The sequence below is a fragment of the Quercus lobata genome, chromosome 6 (assembly GCF_001633185.2).
Source record: "Quercus lobata isolate SW786 chromosome 6, ValleyOak3.0 Primary Assembly, whole genome shotgun sequence".
Classification (NCBI taxonomy): domain Eukaryota; kingdom Viridiplantae; phylum Streptophyta; class Magnoliopsida; order Fagales; family Fagaceae; genus Quercus; species Quercus lobata.
The window spans coordinates 37090935-37109348 of record NC_044909.1 but is presented as its reverse complement, the minus strand read 5'-3'; the positions used below and the strand labels follow the sequence as shown (position 1 = coordinate 37109348).

The window sequence follows — 18414 nt, the reverse complement described above, 5'->3', positions numbered from 1 at the left end:
TAGGAAAGTTATTGAATTATATTGCTTGTGTTTTTATACAGGAGTAATACTATAGACACAAACTATTTTACGATATTTTTTTAAAGGAGATGCTACGTCTACAATATTTTTACAACAAATCACAGGTGGTTAGTTGTTATTGGTTCAAATTTCAAACTAACGCTAAGATTACCCTTTTGCCCCAACAATAACAACTAGTAACAACTTATCACTTAGGATTTGTTGTAAAAATGTTGTAGACAGATCATTTTTCTTTTACACACTATTAATGTGACAAATTCTTACTAGTTTTAATTTGGGTCTATCACTAACATCACATTTTTATTGACCAATAATTATTAGACAATGTTAAAGCCATATCGACAGCTTATAAAAATATTGTAAAATAGTTTGAATTTGTAACATTACTCTTTATACAGTTAACACAATGAGCTTTAAAAGGCTATTATTTAGTTTCTATTTTGAATTTAGTTTCTATTTTGAATGTTTGTTTGGCCTTCCATAATTTTTGGTAACTTATTTACTAAATATGAGAGGGCAAAAGAAGAATAAAGCTAGATAAAGACCAGTTTATTCATAAAAATAATCTGGCTACCCAAACCTGTCAAAATCTGGTACATAGCCACAACACCCGCCCCAGATGAAATATTTTTCAACCAAAAACTACACTATTGTCAATACCGAACACCTTCCCCTAACGAATTCGTTAAAATTGTCAAAAAGTTGGCACATAATAACAATAGCATGACCTACATGGAGTTCCACTGTCCCTTCCTGACTCCTATATATGACCACGTGATATTTTTCTGTAAGACTCAAATTAAATTAGCCTTCTCATGCTTTGTGTAATTTCAATTCAAAAGATTAGTCCGGTCCAGCCCCTCAAGAGAAACCGTGGAACAAAGAAAAGCTGAGGTTAGCATTTCTTGCACTGCATATATTATATAGTAGAAAATAAAACAGTCAATGTGAAAGAAAGAGTAACATACATTTCAATTTTCAAGCAGCCTTGATGTCCTTCCTTTTCTGCAGTTATATAAACGGCATTTACTTTAGCATTATATATACATGCACGTTTGTTAAGCTATCAAAGCCAGTAACGATTATACATATATAGAAAACCATATTGGCATATTCAATTCAGGTACTTTAATTTTCTTAAGACTTGGGGCTTGTTTTCCTTTCCCTGTTATGGATTAACAGTTTTTGTTGCTATGATATATTTGCTTATTTCCTTTTCTTTTGCTATAGTTCTTCAACCTATTTCTGCTGTTCTTTCCAAAATAATAGAAGAGCACTTTATAAAACTCTCATTGTTTTGCTTTCATGTAATTGGTTTTTACAGGTCTTTACATATATGGAGAAGGTAAGCCGGATTTGGAAATGGGGATCTCTTGTTGGCTGCTTAGGAGTGATTTTCCTGTTTGTGTTCTTGCTTGCTGATTCTTCGGAGAAGACACCATTGAGGTTCTTCCCTAGACTTTTGCTCCCTCTACTTTCTATAACGTACGTACTTGCCCAAAAATAACATATATGATAAGCATTATTTATGGAGAGAGAGAGAGAGAGAGGTGTCGGGCAGAGCAGAATTCTGTAGGAACGTGAAGATAGACCGAGAGGGACTGTTGAGAAAGGTTAATTAATTTGATTGGTGGGAACGAAGGCAACATTTCTTTAGCATATAGTCACGGAGTCTTAGAAAACACTACTGGTGCATTATAAATGTTTTTTGTTGTTTATTTCCATTTACTTTTTTTTTTTTTTTTCTGAATTTTGTTTTTTGCTGGAAATTAGAGAGTGGGTTAAAACTTAGGCCTAGGTTAATATTCATAGCAATTCAATGTTGTGATGACTCATAGCTTCATTGGTATGTTACTCCTCGTTTTCTGTGATAGAAACCGTAAAAAGGCCAAAAAAACATAATAGGCGTGTGACATGTAACGACAAGTTATCCTTAAAAAGAGAGAGAGAAAAGAGAGCAAGGTCACATGCTTCAACTTCTACAGTTGTTGCTTGTCATTTTACCACCTACGACAGTATTATTGGTATCCATTGCTATAAATTCCGCCACACAACACAACATAGCAGAACAATTCTTTTTTTCTTTTTTCTTTTTTTTCCCAAATATGTATGGGTGATTGCAGCTCCGTTTGGTTGAGTATCTTAAACATATATTTTTAAATAATATTACACTTATTTTTACATGTTTTTTCACTCACACATATTTTAAAAAAGTATAAATAACATTACTCAAACTCTTCTACTAACTCCTCTACTAAACGTACTCTACATTTTTCTATTTAAAAATCATATTTCATTGTCCATTGGGATTGTTTATTAATCTTATCACCACCCTGTAGTGAATGCCGGCCAGTATTATTATGATATATGAGTTGTTTTTTTTTTTTGAAAAGATGATATATGAGTTGTTGGCCTACCTTTTACAAAGCAACAAATATTACAAATATTTAATTACTCCTTCCCCTATGCAATATGCAGGAGACTTCTATCATCAAAACGCAATGTCCGAGAACCAAATCTTGATGTAAAACTGATTACCCATGATCGTGAGCAGGTAAATATATGCGTCAGCTTTGTCCACATATTCTAATTGTCAAAAAGACAAACCCAGCTGCCTGGGTTTTTATGCATATGGACTCGATTTTATTCTTTGCTGATATTATTATGGACACAAAAGTTTGTAAGAATTAAAACTCGAAATCAATCGCATAACTCACCGAATTAGAATTCATATACTTAGAACATTTGCAGTTTCGAGCATATGAGAAAGGGGCTATCGATTCATTTCACTTGCTACACCTAAATATAAAAATATTGGAATAATTAAGTAATCCATTTAAAATTCCACATATTTTCTCTTTTAATTTTCCTACATGATAATGTGCTATGATTTTTTTTTTAATTTTTTTTTTCTGATATGATACATCTTTTAGGTGGTGGTGAATAATGGCATCGTGCGAGTCATTTTGTCGAGGCCTGACGGTCATGTCTTGGGAATACAGTACAATGGAATAGATAATTTACTTGACAGAGAAAATGAAGAATATGATAGAGGGTATGTACAATTATCACTTGCTTTTAATTTTGGGAGCGCAGCATCAGTAAATCCAAATCTTTTGATATTGCTATGAATTTTAGCTCAAATAATGTTATATTATTGATTTTTCATTTTTTAAAATTGACCAATGAATTTATTAAACATTTTTCTTATTCATTACAACTATTTTTATTTGACCTCACAATTCAACTGTTGACCCATATTGTGACCGAAAGTCATACAAAATCCCCATCAAAAAAAAAAAAGAAAAAAGAAAAAAGAAAAAAAAAGAAAGTCATACAAAATCGAAGTCCAGACGTATCAAAAATGTCAAGGCCCAGGACCAAGTTAACGACTTTAATTGATCATATAGGCCTCGAATGCTGTTAGCGTGTGTATGAAATTAACAGAAGAAAAACTCAGTCATAGATTTGGAACATAAGAAGTCTCCAAATACCCAGTGTGTACGTAATTGAGAACTAAAGTCTGCATAGAACCTATAAAGTCTAAGGTGTTAGCTTTGAAATATAAGGGAACAATGATTTTGATGAGTTTTTTCTTAATATTTTGCTATCAAAGATTAGTCTTTTTCTAAGAGGATATCTTGAATTACCTAAACAAGGGAGAGAGAATGGAATTGGAATTTTCCACTTCTTCACATTCAATCGATTCTCTTCTGCACCAATTACATGGATTTTTTTTTTTCCAGACATAAATGATAGCCCTTATACTTGTCCATCATGCACACACTTAGTTACACACAAGAAAATGACCATTAAGGACACAACTTTTTTATTTTATTTTATTTTATGTGAGATACAAATTTTACTTTAGTTTAATTTAATTGTATATATATATCTAAAGTTTTCTCCTGAAAATTTGAACTCTGACTCTTGCCTTCTCATCTCACAAAAACTTATACTTTTGAAGTGATTATTACGTTAAAAATAGGCGGTGACAAACCCAACTTTAAAATACATAGAAAACTACACAGCATTAATATTTTAACATGGGGTTTATTTAATTATTTGGTGTCAGGTATTTGGATGTTGTATGGAACGAACCAGGAAAAGCTGGTGTCTTTGAGAGGTAAATTTATGTCCCCTTTGGCACGGATATGATATGTAATCTTTTGGTAGGTCTTCCCCCCAAAACTGAAATCAGGTACATGAATGATTTGCAGAATAAGAGGAACAATATTTAGAGTTATAACTGCGAACAAAGACCAAGTAGAACTTTCATTTACATCCACATGGAAAAGTTCGCTCCGTGAAAAAGTTCCTTTCATTATAGACAAAAGGTGCGTATGTTAGGCCCTTATTAATAATAATAGGGCAGTAATTTTAGTCTACAATTAAATATAGTATTAATTAATCTAAAATTTAACTTTATAGGTACATATTCCGGCGTAACGTTTCGGGATATTATTTCTACGCAATATTTGAGCGCCTTGAAGGATGGCCTAAGGTTGAAGTGGATCAAATTAGGATTGTTTACAAGCTCCATCAAGACAAGTAATTATAAAACATGTTCATTTCATTTCATTAGGTTATGCAACACAATTCAAATTGCCAATTCAGCAAAAAAAAAAAAAAAAAAAAAAATTGCCAATTCTTTGAACTACTCTTTAGGGAAAAAATAAAAATAAAAATAAAACTTTCTTTGGCAATTGGCAAAATTGTTGATGTTGTGATATTTGAAATTAATGGTCAGATTTCGGTTCATGGCGATATCCGACGGTATGCAAAGGATCATGCCATCGGCGGAAGACCGCGCCAAGGGTGAGCCCCTCGCTTACCCTGAAGCTGTTCTTTTGACCAATACAAGCAATCCTAAATTAAGAGGAGAGGTACCCAAAAATCCATTTTGATTTACAATTTTCTTTTAACCTTTTTTTTTTTTTTTTAAATTTACAATCAAATCTATATATTTCAAAGTTTTTATTTTTATTTTTCTTTATATTGTTCTCTATTATGTGGTGGTGGTTATATATATCTTTTTTTAAGTACAGATAATTTGTTGATTTTTTTTTTTTTGGGGGTAAAGAGAACGTCCTAGACATACAAGTACATACACACACTCTCTCAGTCTCTCTCTCTCACTTCATTGTTTTTTGGTCTTTATTTTGTGGGGGTATGCCTTTGGCTTTAGTTCATACTTTTGAGAGAAGAGAATATAATGGTAGAATTTGAGTTTGAGACCCGTGATATTGTATTGGGGGGCGCAGGTGGATGACAAGTACCAGTACTCGGTGGAGAACAAAGACAATAAGGTTCAGGGGTGGATATGCGAAGATGACCCAGCCGTGGGATTCTGGATGATCACACCCAGCAATGAGTTTCGTACATCGGGTCCCAACAAGCAAGACCTCACTTCCCATGTGGGCCCCACTAACCTCAATGTAAGTCAAGTCCGCTTGATCCCATCCCATCTAAAATGGCAAAATCTTCACTGGCCAGTTGCCAACCACATAGGACTGTTTTTCTTCTAAATAATAATAATAATAATGAAGGAAAATGTAACAGTAGAGTTTGATTACATCTTACCAACTTTATTTAATATTTTTTTTATAATTAATGTGAATTTTACAAGTTCACAATTAAATTACATTTTTTTTTTGTATCTTTTATAATTGTAAAATTTTCAAAAAATCAAAAATTAGTAATTATGTCATTTTTATAATATAAAATTATGCATAAATATTACGTTTATAAATTGAATAGTAAATAATATTTGATTTATAAGAAATTTAACATGTATTTTAAGAATAGAAAAAAAAAATTGTAATTCAACAATTAGAATTTTAAAATATGCATCCATGTTAGTTTTTTAGAGGTAGTTGTAGTTATTAGCTTCAAACTAGTTTGAGCAAAACTTTGTCCAAAATGATATGAGTATTATATGTTTTATTTTCTCCATAAATATATAATATAAATCAATTAAAAAAAATGTTTGCTATGATGATTCATCACTAGAAAACTAGCTTCTTAAGCCGTGTTATGCTCCACAAATTAAGGGCATTCAACATATTTGTCTTATTATAGAATATTCATAATTCTAGTTTGTTGGTGCAATGTCCAGATGTTCGTTAGTACTCACTATGCTGGGAAGGAAGTAGGGATGAAATTTGCAGAGGGTGAGCCATGGAAAAAGGTTTTTGGTCCTTCATTTATATATCTTAACAAGGTTTCCAAAGGAGAAGATCCCCTTGAGCTTTGGTCAGATGCTAAATTGAAGGTATTATTATTAAGTTAAGGTGTTAAATTTTCTTTGAACTTTAAAATATTAATTAACTAACTCAAGTAACTTTTCAGTATTAATTAATTAAGTGGTATTAGTCAAGAGTTTTGTAATTTAACTGATATATTTTAGTGTTTCCAATGGATACATCAATGATTAAAATCCCCCCACTACCAATTATCTAATTATATAAAAAAATAATGATACTTAATCATGGATTTAAAAACCAAACCGGTTACTGAACCGTTTTTTTTTTTCAAAATTCTCAATTCTACCTTGGTTTTTGATCGGTTTTCACTGGTTTTAGTGGTTTTTATCGGACCAGACTGACTCTCGGTTCCTGATTGAACCGATCGGACCGGCTAGTTCGATTTTTAAAACTATGTACTTAATATTTGTTCTAGAAGGGAGTATTATGTGGAATTTATTATTATTTAAGAGGAATCAAACCTAAGTTAAGAGTACTCAAAAAATTTACAACTAACTCTTACTCGTTTTTATTTTTTTCAGATGCTAAATGAAGTCAATAGCTGGCCATACAATTTCATCCAATCGAAAGATTATCCTACTTCTCATCAACGTGGAAGTGTTGCAGGTCAATTGCTAGTTCGTGACAGGTATTTCCCTTGGCAATTACATGATTTGATCTAAAAATTAATCCTCCAATAATATTGCATAGATAAGATGAGTTTCCTTAAATGGGTCCAGTTAATGGATGTTTATTTATTAATAGATTATTTTGGAAAACTTTTAATACCACTTATTTATAAGAAATTAAAAAAAAAAAAAAAACTTTCATAAAAAATTAGTTGTTTTTTGTCCTTTTTCCTTAAAATGTTTCTAAAACTATTTCCTAAATCAATGCCTTTAGGCCATCGTTAAAGTTTCCCTAATTAAATCAATATTTAGGTACATTAACGAGAGACTAATGTGGGCACAATTAGCTTATATTAATTGGTTTGGCCGCTCCTGGAGAGAAGGGATCTTGGCAAAGAGAAAGCAAGGTACATAATTTCTCTAGTACATAATTTTCCCTTTGGATTAGGAAAGGTAACCAACCACTAATTTTAACTGTAAACTTTGTTTCTTGTTATTTTCTTTTAGGGTTATCAATTTTGGACCCAAGCCGACAAGGAGGGCTATTTCGAAATTAAAAATGTCCATCCTGGGAACTATAATTTATATGCATGGGTCCCTGGCTTCATAGGGGATTACAAAGCTGCTACCACGATTTCTATTATGGCAGGTAAATTAAGCATATACATTATGCACAAGCATGTTAAGAGTATTAGTCAAATGATTAAATTTATCATTTCTTAACAATATAACTTTTTTGGATGGTTGGTTATTTCTCATGGTATTAAAATTAAACTGTCTCCACTCTACTTAAAAATATTCTCACATGTTGGTTTCCAGTAATTAAGTACAAGTTTAGGTTGATATGCGAAGGAGAATGTTAGAATATCAATTAAATAATTAAATTCACTATTTCTTAAGAGTTTAAACTTTTGGAACAATCGATAATTTATTATATCAAACCGGAGCTGTGAACCCAAGAGATGAGTCTACTATAGCTTCATTGATGTCCAATATTGCAGGTGGGAAAGTACAATTGGGAACCGTTAGATATGGGCCTCCAAGACAAGGTCCTACCCTGTGGGAAATTGGCATCCCTGACCGCACCGCGGCTGAGTTCTATGTACCAAACCCATATGCAACACTCCTGAACACTGTGTACACCACCACAACATCTAACAAGTAAGTCAAAACCAACATTCAAACATTTCTATTGCAATCTTAACAAAATTTCATTGCTTACTTATAGTTAATTAATTAATTAATTAATTAATTTATTTTTTACTTACAGTTTCAGGCAATATGGCTTGTGGGAAAGGTATTCAGATATGTACCGTAATCAGGATTTTATCTACACTGTAAATGTCAGTGATTATAGTAAAGATTGGTTCTTCGCTCATGTTAACAGGTATATATAATTGTTGGTTTCCTTTTTTTTTTTTTTTTCACATTTCTTTATATGTTTCCAGTATTTCAATTTTTTTTAAGTCATTGTTCTAATATTGCATTTCAGGCGTACAAATAATCGGACATACGAAGCAACTACGTGGCAGATTCATTTTGAACTTGAAACTGTGTACAACAATGGAAACTACACACTCCGGTTGGCCTTGGCTTCAGCCACTAATTAACGCTGAATTGCAGGTTTCAAACTTATATTTTATTTATTCTATACATTTTTTTTTTGTTATTATTAATATTATTGGTTAATATCTAAAGTATCTAATTTACAATTAAGAATTTCGCTTACATAAAGAATAGTAGTACTCATTACTCACAAAACAAGCATGCACATAGCAAAGGTGCTACTATTTCTCATAATTGGAATTTAAAATTTTAAATGATATAATAGTTTGAATTACAACATTTATTCTAAACATAAAATGTATCCATTTCAAATGAAAATAATCATCTTCTACTATTCAAAGCCGCCCTTTTTTTTTTTTCCTGTTGATTTTTTGCTTATAGTGTTATTTTGTGACTGGATTACAAGGTTTGGTTCAACGATGCCACAGCCTATCCTCCTCACTTTTCAACAGGGGTTATAGGCGGGGACAACGCCATCGCGAGGCATGGAATTCATGGGCTATATTGGTTGTACAACATTGATGTAGCAAGCAATCTACTCCAAGAAGGAAAGAACATAATATTTCTCAGACAGTCAAGGAGCACGAGTCAATTTCAAGGAGTCATGTATGACTACCTTCGTCAAGAAAGGCTTCCTGAAAATTGATCGTGTAGAAGATGTCACATATTGATTTCTCTCTAGGAAAAATACCTTGATGCATATACAAGTACCATGTAGAAAAGTAGCCATGAGTAGTATAGTATATAAAGCCTTTAGGCAGAGAATCAACCACGACAATTTAGTTCAAAAGGGAAATGAAATTTTGTTGTTATTACCAAACCCACCTCATTCAGATATGTTCCTTCTTGTATGTCATTGAAACCCCAACTCCCTTACAAATCTCTAGGAGATTATTGTAACAATATCAACGAGGAGATTATTGTAACCTGTTGTACAACATTGCTCAAAATAATGCAAATAATAAACTTGATTCTTTATATACAAGCATTATATAGTTTACACTAAACGGTAATTCAAATAATTAAACTACACCTAAGACTACATAAAGCCGACATTAAATAACCATCATGGGCTTGAAAGCCCAGAGGAACAGAAGCCCGAAACAAATTGGCCCGACCTAAATGCGCGCCCCCCAAGGCCCAAACATGAGGTCCGTTTCCTATATTTTAGTTAATTATATTTCGAGTTTATCTTTGAACTTTTTTTTTTTTCTTTTCTTCAATTTAACTCTTAATCCTTAGGGGTTTTCACAATAACCACTTTTTGACTTTAATGGCGGCATCAATCTAATCAAAATCGCTATCCTTATCCTAGTTTTTTTTTTTTTTTTTTTTTTTTTTTTTTTTTTTTTTTTTTTTTAAATTTTTTTTTATAATTTTTTAAATTATCCGTAAGTCAATTACTCATCGGGTTCTCTAATCATGAGTGGCATGGTAGAAATTTAACCAAATGGGAAGTACATTTTGCTGCAAGGTTACAATGAAGTCATGGATTTCAATTTTTACAATAATAAAATCAAAGAAAGTTCAAATTTTATTGAAAAATGTCATCGATGTCATTAAAAACAAATTTAGAGGCTTTCATTATAGAATTCATCCATCTAAGAGAAAATTACAACAACAATAAAATGCATAACAAACAAACAAAGACAAAACAAAACAACTCCAACTACATGGAAAATGACTGCTTCTCTAACTTTGATTTAGGAGATTAACTTAGGACATTGGAAGATGTTGGGTACATATATGATCATATCCATCACCTAACATCTTTTTTTTGAGAACCCATCACCTAACATCTAATAGCCAATAGTAAATTACTCATATGACATCGACTATCAAATCCATTAATTACCTGCATTAATATTTCAACCCTAAAAAATTGGTCTAGTGGATTCTAATATCTTGTGAGATCCATGAGATTCAAGCCATCTAGGATTTAAAAACCAACAAGAAATTCCTCCATGACTTCTTAAATATTTTTAATTGTGCTAGACATATTTTTGGGTTGGGGGGACTTACCTCTAATACTTTTTAAAAAAAAAACTAGAATCTCCTTTTGTTTTAGAATAAATTTTAGGTAATGGAGGTAATGGCCCTCTTAATTTTTTTTTTTTTTTTAAGTATAAATACTCTTTAATTTATTATTGTCTCAATTATTTTTCTTTTAATATTGACTTTTTTGTCATATATAAGTCATTTTGCTTTTCTAAAAATGCCCCTCTCCCTCGATTTTAATGTCAAAAATTCAAATTTTAGAATAAATTTTAGGTAATGGAGGTAATGGCCCCCTTAATTTTTTTAAGTATAAATACTCCTTAATTAATTGTTGTCTCATTTATTTTCCTTTTAATATTGACTTTTTTGTCATATATAAGTCATTTATTTGAGGAGCTATATAAAAGTAAATCTCTTTAGCAAAAAAAAAAAATCCAAAAATAAAGTCATACGCATTTTATATATATATATATATATATATATATATATATTTTGAGATAATTAAGAATACCATAATACAATGATACATTTAACTTGGTCTTTCTTGAGAAAAATTTCTAACTTCGCCATTGCATGATTTATGTATGTTATCTTCTTTGAATGTTGTTGTTGTTGTTGTTGTTGTGTTCAAAGGTATTGATGGCTGGTTTTTTTTCCTACTAATTAAAAAGAGTTCAAATTTGATTAGGAAAATGTTTTACACCATCCAATAAGAGATTGCTATATCAGATTTTACTTAAAATTTAATACATCTTACAACACATAATAACATCTCAATTAAGGTTGTCCAGACCTGACCGGAGCCTGACAACCCAACCAAACCGCCCGACGCCGACCTGATTTGAGATCAAACCAAAGGTTTAGTCAGTCGGTGGAGGGTTTTTGTTTTCAAAAACCGACATCAGCGAGTTGAGTGGCGGGTTGGCTTATCCAAAACCTGAGGGGAGCTATATAAAAAATCCGGCCAAATACTGCAAAAATAAGCCAAATCTTACGAGATCTCAACCAGATCTGGCTAGATTTGGTGGGATTTAGCCAAATCTGGCCAAATCCCAGTAATTTTTAGTAAACGCATATTCCAATGAAAAAAATGCAGATTCTAGCATCTTTTTCCAGATTCTAGCAAATTTTTCCAGATTTCAGCGACTTTTTCCAGATTTCGATGACGTTTTTTGTAGATTTCGATGACTTTTTTTAGATTTTAACAATCGACTAAACCAATCGACGCTCACCCTTACCCGAAACTGACTGATTCCGGTGGTTGATTTCGGGTTCCTCCACCCTCCACCCAACGCTGGCAAGTTGACTCCAGGTTGGGTCCAAAACTGACCTGCCTGACTCATGGACAGGCCTAATCTCAATATACTCACAATTGACTTGGATTTTCATTTAGAATTGATTGAGTGTGGTTGTGTCTATTCTATAATAAATAATATGATGATATGGCATGTTAGGATTAGAGTGTGTAAAACTTGGGTTTTACACTCTATCCTTATAGGATTTAATCCAAAAAATTTGATTTTGTATCGTATCGACCGATATGATCGGAATTTATCGTACCAGTGCTTAGGTCGGAACAGAAACACTGTTGTTTCGTTCCACTCTAAACATTGGGATGTACCGGCCGTTTCGAGAAAAATACCGAATATTGGCTGGTAAAGTGTAAACTAATGAAAACAAAAAAATACCCAAGATCCTTGCTATCACTTCCACCTTTCCAGTAGCGAAGTGTGTTGGAAAAATACATGTTTGTATTGCATACAAAACATATATAGTGGAAAATTAATGGATCTACTTAATTCGCAATTGATAACATGTACTAAGTAAATTTTAGAATATAAGAAGAAGAGAGTGTACCTTGGTGCAGTGAAATTCAAAACCAAAGATTAGAAGTACTTGAGAACACTTTTAATCTTCACTCCAATTCCACTTATGCCTAAGAAGTGTGGTCTCTCAATTAGTTTGTATGTGTGTGTTCAAGGGAGAATAAGAGAGTGTCCTGCACTCACATACAAACCACTTCATTCTCTTTTAAAATTCTATATATTTCTCTCATAACTGATTATCTAATTGGGCTAGCCTTTTGGGCCATTCCAATTGAGCGTTAGTATGTGGCTTGGAGTAGGACCAAAAAGGAACAATGGACCTTGGGCTTTTCTGTCAACTCTTGACAAGTCCAAAGTTATCATTAATTATATTTAATACAATTATATAAATATAATTGCACTCTAGACCTTATTAATAAATTATATTCCAAGACTTTATTATACATGCAACCCCTTTATAAATATATTCGTAGTAACACAAAGTTATGAATGTAGATTGTCACTTTGAAGATTACTACATCTTAATTCTTGAATACCCAGTTTAATCCTTTAAGTTATTCGTCATATATTTATGAAATCCAATTTCATAAATATATACATTAGTAACTCCTTACTAAAGTGGTTAAGCCTAAGACTCTGAATAATCAAACCCATTAAACTTATCTCAAGGGAATATTTTATATCTTCGTTAAGAGATTATGAATTATATCTTGAGAATATATGTTCCATCAACACTAAATGTGGCTGCCCAACATACTGAGGTTTTGATCATGACTTTAGATCTCACTCCTGATATATCAAAGCAACCTATATTTCATGACTAGGTCCATTATTCTCTCAAGATTAAGAGTTCATGTAAATAGAAGTTGTGAGATTTATTATTCATTTGACAGTCGTTAGGAGAATAATAAATCTCACAGCGGTCCAATTCAATATGTCTTAACTCTTAAAACATATCAACATACCAACTAGAAGTCTCCACTTCCATGATCAAGACAAATCATCTTAGTTGATATGTTATAGTCTTCGCATATGAAATGCTTAATTTTATCACCGACTATGAACTAAAATTCTGAGTTTACAAAGAACTTGTAATTTATATCTTCTGTGACTAAATCACATAAATCACATACTATGCATCTCATGGACTAAATGATAATGTCCAAATATTCATGTTACCATTATTTTAGATAATAATAAAAAAACTTTATTAATCATAACATTAAGCCATACATAATGTCATACATAGCATCATACAATAGGATTTAAAGGGCACATATCCTAACAAAGTGGTCGTCGATCATCCTCCGTCTCCTCTCTGTCTTTGGTTCTTCTTCTTCATCACCTTTCATCTAGACTTGCTCCACTTCTGCCTCACTTGTTACTAACTATTGTTTCTTTAAATTCTCTTTACCTTTTCTTTTTTTCAAAGAGGAGAATTCACCTTTTGTTAAGTGTGGAGGTGTGCCCTGACAGTGACACCCACTCAAGTGAATTTGGACAATTTAAATTTCAAATAGTTTTTTTCTTTTTAAAAGGACACAAGTTTCAAAGGTCTTGACAATTCAAACTTGTATTATGGCCCAAATGTCACAATAACATTGTTTATCGAAATATATATCAATCTACCACTGTTTCGAAAATATATAGGGATCTATCACTTTTTGGGTACTTGAGTTTGGGGAACTCGAGTTTTCCATGGTACTCGAGTTTCATGAAGTTGAGATCCATGAACTCGAGTTTCATAAAAAAAACTTCGGCAATTTTGAAGACAATTTTTTCAAAGAACTTGAGTTTATGGAACTCGAGTTACACGGCAAACTTGAGTTTCAAAAAGATGGTAGATCCCTACATATTTTCAAAACAGTGGTAAATTGATATATATTTCGGTAAACAGTGGTTGTGGGGACCGGCCCAGAATAATAGGTTGGCTGGGCCCTGGGCCCGTCCGAGGACCAATCCGTCCGAGGAGACGTCGTGGCCTAGAATCCTTATTTAGGTTCACTGGGGCAAAGAGAACATGTCCGAGGAATAATTCCTCCTCGGACATTCCAAAATCCGAGTCAAGGGTGCGTCCTGGCTACTGTAGTCCTCCTTCCAAGTACGTAAAAAGAAAGTAAACCCAAAATATCTCAGCAAAAACTGCCTCCACCACATTAAATGCACCACAACTACTCTCCTAGCCGCATTAATAAAGAGAAGACCCCTGAACAGTGCTACCTTGGCCACTGCAACTCATAAAGAACTGATAAGGATGTCTGATGGGACAGGTGCTCAAGTAGGGGTTTGGATGATCAACAAGTGTAAAGCCCAGATGATAGGAGAGGGCCTATATAATATGTAAAGGTCCCCCAAGAGAAGGGGACGGGAGACGGAGAAAGAGAGAGGAGAGAACACTGTAGAGAAATTTTATTTGCATGAATCTGTGCCCATTAATCAAGTTTGAGACCTGATCATTTGAGAAGGATCTCTTTTCACTACTACCTCCTTTTGTTCTTATTTCTATATCCCCTGAGCCCATGCAATAAACCATTTAAGCTAACTGAAACCAAGTTCTTTAGCCCATACTCTACAAAAAATTTAATGTGTGGGACCTTTTGGGCCAAGACCTGACCAATAAGGATCAGGTCAACTAAAACCATGTCCCTACAATTGGCGCCGTCTGTGGGAAGAACTAAAATATCAGTAATCACAACGGTCGAGCATGGTAGAACGAGGTCCACACCAGGAGAATCCTCACCAAGCTAACCCTCAACAGACAAAACCCATTGAGTCCCAGCGGCAAAATAATCCTGCCAACCCAAGCAGCAGAAGGAATCGTGAGGGAAGCGTACATACTACCCAGACGAGCCAAAGTCATACCCAGATAGGTAGTCACGTATCCCAAAGGCGAAACAGTCATCAGGTCATGCAGCGAGAGATAGATGACTTGAAAAGGAAGTTGCGACGTGCGCAGCGAAAGCAATCTCCCTCCAACTCAGATGCGTCCTCTAATGAGGAGGACGTGAGTTATCGACGGAGATCGAGAACACCCCCAAGTGAAACCTTTTCTTGCGAGAAGGAGTCTCGCCCTATACGAAAGTATGAGAGCCCATCCAGCAAGGGTTTGGGAAACGATGCTATGAATAGGGCACTAGACCAGATTTCAAGATCACCCTTCATGTACAGAATTGAAGGGGCTAAGTTGTCTCGACGCTTTAATCAACCAACGTTCGCCATCTACAACGGCTGAGCAGACCCGGTGGAGCACGTGAGTCAGTTTAACCAAAAAACGGCTATTTACTCGCAAAATGAAGTCCTAATGTGCAAAGTCTTCCCTTCCAGCTTGGGACCAATGGCGATGAGATAGTTCAACAGCCTGAAGATAAATTCCATAGGCTCATATAAGCAGCTCACTCAGGCTTTCTGCTCTCGCTTTATTACAAATAGCAGAGTCCCTCGACCCCTAAGTTCGTTGTTGTCCTTATCCATGCACGAGGAAGAGACCCTGAAGGCGTATTCGGATAGATATTGGGAGATGTATAACGAGTTGGATGAGAACCATGATGATGTCGCTATTAGCACATTCAAAAGCGGTTTCCCCACCGAGCATGGCTTAAGGAAATCTCTCACTGGTAAACCAGTTGCCAACGTTCATCAGTTGATGAATAGGATTGACAAGTACAAAAGGGTGGAAGAAGATCAGCTACAAGGAAAGGGAAAGGAGAAGATCATTCCTCCCAAAGCGAATGATTTCAGGTCGGAATGATATAATCATAACCAGCCGAGGAGAGATTTTTCGAGACAGGTTGGACAAAGTAACATGTAAACGGTGAATGCCATGTTCAAAGAGCCAGTACAACAAGTGCTGGAGAAAGTAAGGAACGAACCCTTCTTCAGATGGCTGGGAAAGATGGCTGGAGACCCTTCAAAACGTAACCAGAACCTATATTGCCACTATTATCAGGACCATGGACATACCACTAAGGATTGCAGGAATCTATGGAATCACCTAGATCAGTTGGTTCGAGAAGGAAAGTTACGTCACCTTTTACACCCCTCGAGCGGTCATCCGGGCCAGGTAATGCAAGAGCCTCGAAAAGATGTATCCTTAAGACCCCCCACAAGAACGATCCATGTCATCCTCGCCGCTCCAGGAAGAACCGGGTCATTTCCTTCTAGGGTGCTGTTTGTGGCTCGGCTCTCTGCCGAGGACGGGGGAAGAGAATTTAAAAGGCCTAAAAAGGGAAGCTCGTTAATATTAGGATTCTCGGACAACGATAAGAAGGAAACTATCCAACCTCACGACGATGCCTTAGTGGTTACGCTAAGAATCGGGGGCTTCGATGTGAGAAGGGTGCTGGTAGACTCGGGTAGCGTAGTAGAGGTAATGTACCCTGATCTTTACAAGGGGCTGAACCTGAGACTGGAGGATTTGACGGCTTATGACTCTCCCCTTATCAGGTTCGAAGGAAAGACTGTTACGCCAAAAGGGCAGATCAGACTACCCATACAGACTGGGTCAGAGGTGGTGGAGGTGAACTTTATCGTGGTCGATGCCTACTCGCCCTACACAGCAATAGTAGCCAGGCCATGGATCCATGCCCTAGAAGTTGTATCCTCCACACTTCACTAAAAGGTAAAATACTCGTCCAGAGGCCAAGTAGAAGAGATTCGTGGAGATCAGGCCATGGCCAGGTAGTGTATGGTGGCCGCCATCTCACGTCAGTCCAATGTCGAGTCCTCGACCTCTAAGAACTTATAGCAACCAACCACCTCGGCAAGGAAGGTCAATGAGCCAACCGAGGAGATAAGGTGTGAAAGTTTAGAAAAGTTTATCGTTGACAATAACCCGGAGAGATTTTTCCAGGTCAGCTCCGAGTTGCCTCCTTAAGAAAAAGAGGAACTGGACGGATTTCTGAGAAGAAATGTCGATGTGTTTGCATGGGACGCTTACGACACCCCGGGGGTTGACCCTAGCCTTATTTGTCACCACTTGAATGTTAACCCATCTTCCATTCCAAAGAAGCAACCACCCCGACGTCCCTCAAAGGAACATGCTAGTACCGTTAGAGACGAAGTGACAAAATTGAAAAAGGCAGGAGCTATTAAAGAGGTCTTTTACCCCGAATGGCTGACAAATACGGTGGTGGTAAGAAAGAAAATGGGGAAGTGGCGAGTCTGCGTAGACTTCACAGACTTGAACAAGGCATGCCCGAAAGACCCGTTCCCGTTACCCCGAATAGACCGACTGGTAGATGCGACTGTAGGCCACCCTTGAATGAGCTTCTTGGATGCCTTCCAGAGCTATCATCAGATACCTTTAGCATTAGAGGATCAGGAGAAAACGGCGTTCATGACACCCGTCGGAAACTACCACTATAAGGTGATGCCTTTCGGACTAAAGAACGCAGGGTCAACGTACCAAAGGATGATGACCAGAATGTTTGAACCGCAACTAGGCAAAGTTATTGAAGTCTACATAGATGATATGGTGGTAAAAAGTAAGGTGGTGTCCGAGCACGTGAAAGACCTAGAGATCATTTTTGGCATCTTAAGGGAGCACAAGTTGCGGCTCAATGCTACCAAGTGTTCATTCGGTGTCGGGTCTAGGAAATTCCTAGGCTATATGGTAACCCACAGAGGGATAGAGGTAAGCCCAGATCAAATCAAAGCGATTAATAGCCTACAGGCTCCTCGCAATCCGAAAGAAGTGCAGAAACTCACTGGCATGATCGCAGCATTAAACCGGTTCATATCACGATCTGCAAACCGATGTCTACCTTTCTGCCTCTTGATAAATAAGTGGAAAGGGTTTGAGTGGTCGGAGGATTGTGTCCGAGCTTTCTAGCAACTTAAGGAATACTTGTCGTGACCACCCATCATGTCTAGCCCTGAGGCAGACAAGGTACTGTTTGCATACATAGCCGTAGCCCCTTATGCTGTAAGCCTGGTACTGATACGGGATGACAATGGGGTACAGCGACCAGTGTACTATGTAAGTAAATCATTACATGAGGCCGAAGTGTAATACTTACCATTGGAGAAAGCAATTCTGGTGGTAGTGCACGCCACACGGAAGCTCCCTCATTACTTTCAGGCACACACGGTCATCGTTCTAACCCAGCTTCCCCTTCGAGCGGTACTTCA

General features: G+C 35.5%; 1 pseudogene across 1 annotated transcript; it reads left to right on the top strand.

Moving 5' to 3' along the window:
• Positions 1-613: 613 nt before the first annotated feature.
• On the top strand, positions 614-9351 carry LOC115950841 (annotated as a pseudogene). Its single transcript, XR_004083129.1, has 17 exons — positions 614-915; positions 1346-1467; positions 2500-2575; positions 2955-3076; positions 4097-4147; positions 4242-4358; positions 4453-4572; positions 4772-4907; positions 5286-5459; positions 6140-6295; positions 6809-6915; positions 7208-7302; positions 7403-7544; positions 7897-8056; positions 8166-8282; positions 8388-8518; positions 8868-9351. The product of XR_004083129.1 is annotated as a probable rhamnogalacturonate lyase B (transcript).
• Positions 9352-18414: the final 9063 nt, after the last annotated feature.